Source organism: Mus pahari, chromosome 9, assembly GCF_900095145.1.
Source record: "Mus pahari chromosome 9, PAHARI_EIJ_v1.1, whole genome shotgun sequence".
Taxonomy (NCBI): domain Eukaryota; kingdom Metazoa; phylum Chordata; class Mammalia; order Rodentia; family Muridae; genus Mus; species Mus pahari.
The window spans coordinates 3,452,070-3,454,277 of record NC_034598.1 but is presented as its reverse complement, the minus strand read 5'-3'; positions in this window follow the sequence as shown (position 1 = coordinate 3,454,277).

The following is a 2,208-nucleotide window of genomic DNA, read 5'->3' as shown; positions in this document are numbered from 1 at the left end:
TAGAAAATAGTGATCTAGCTATTGTTGGAGAACGTTCCAAAGCAGTGCATGTTCATAGAGATTGTGTAGTGGGGTAGAGGAACTGGGAATAGCAATGTCCTGTATCATAATACGTTAGATGGTTGTGTGTGTGTGTGTGTATCTATTTACTTTGTATCATTGACCCAAGCTATACATTATATCTGTGCATTTCCAGTTTAGCACTTAATATTCTTTACATTTTAAAATAGGATTCTTTTTTTCATTTTATTGGTTGTGTAACATACAGATTATATCAATCCTTATGAACTGGGACTACAGAGGTATGTTTTCAATTATATAGAATAGTCTTAGTTTCTTTCCTATTAATGTGAAAGCCTGACAAAAGCAACTTATGAAAGAAAAGGTTATTGGCTAATGGTTCTAGGGCATAGTTCCTTATGCTGAGGAACTTATGGGAGCAGGAATCTGAGGCAGCTGGTGACATTGAGCCCACAAACAGAAAGAAGATGAATGCTTGTGCTGTTTCCTTTCTTCATGTTATTCAGAACAGGTTCATAGCCCAAGGAGTGGTGCCGCCTACAGTGGGCAGGTCTTTCCATCTCAATTAACCTAATGAAGATAACTCCACAGGCATGCCCAGAGATGTGGCACCCGTATGATTCTAGATGTCATCGAGTTGACAATTAGAGCTCTCTATCCTAGAGAGTGAGAAACAAAATAAAGAACATGTAAATAAAGAAAATATCTAATAAAAAAAGAATATGGCAAAAAAAGAATAAAGAACATCACATTGAAAATGTGATTCTGAATGTCAGTAAAATTAACATAAGTTAATAAGTGAGAAAAATTTAGTTCAAGTGAATATTTCATGGCATTTTCTATAATGAAATTGCTCAGTACATATTTGTTGCATAAAGTCTATGTATGAGAATTTGTTTTGAATGTGAGAACTGTTGCTAAAACAACATGTTCAAGATGTGGGAAATCCCACTTGTTGAAACAAAGCACAACATCAACAATAAAAACAATACATACAAAATACTGATGACAGCATTAGCTGTAAAATGTCACAATTTGGAATTCACCGTCAGTGCTCTGGTTAAAAATATGTGGAAGTGCTTTTTGGAACTGATGAAAGTTTTTGATACACTTGGATAGAATATTGGCTAAAATGTAGCCAATCTGATGTCTTTTTTCTAAATTGTATAGTCCCATTTTTTTCTTCAATGCATAATGATTGTGAAAAATTGTCAGAGGATCTTTTTATTTTTATTTATTTATTTTTTTGCAGTACTCCTCATTTCCCTAAGATAAGTGAAACAAGAAACCCTCTAGGAAGGGTCTTTTTAAAGACAAAGTAAATGTTGGTTCCAAAGTCATTTTTCAAACCAGGAAGCAGAATATTTTTTAGGAAAGCATTGAAGTAGGGAAGTAGTTTTTTCTCACCTGTTGGTTAGTTATTTGAAAAATTCTGTACTAAAAACATTACCAGGCATATATATTTATGCTTCCTGTTTACGTGTCTCATGCAATCTGTAATTCACTCACTTAAAAAGCATGTGGAATTGTCAGGACTAAATAGCAGCCATATTTCTTGAATTTTTGTCCATGTACATGCTCTAGGGATAACCAAATGTGTGCATAATACCCCCTTGTCTGTTCTAAAATACATCTCCAATCTCTGGTATGAATTATATTGTTTAAATGTGTCTTCACTCAATTTTAGGAGAGTTTTTCCCAAGCCAGTTCTGAATTGAACACGTGTCGCATCTGTTTTCTGTTTGGGAATTTTGAATGCTTGGCACTTTAATTGGGATAGTTTTCTTTGGGATGAAATCATTTCAAATATTCGCTGAATCAAAACATTAGTCTCCTTTTCCAGTTTCCATCATAGATTGTTGGTAGGTTTCCCAGACCTGCTTTCTTGTGCTTCAGGGAGGGGCCCTCCTTCCCGTGGTGTGTAGATGAAACAGATGGGAAGCAGGCAGAAGCAGTCAGTATCTACTTGCTCAGTCTTTCCCCAGAATCTATTCCTTTGGAGATGTCACCTAACCTGAAGGGTCATTTGTTTGTGCTTGTTGATTTTAAAACTTTCAATTTCGGGCTGGTGAGATGGCTCAGTGGGTAAGAGCACCCGACTGTTCTTCCAAAGGTCCCGAGTTCAAATCCCAGCAACCACATGGTGGCTCACAACCATCAGTAACAAGATCTGGCGCCCTCTTCTGG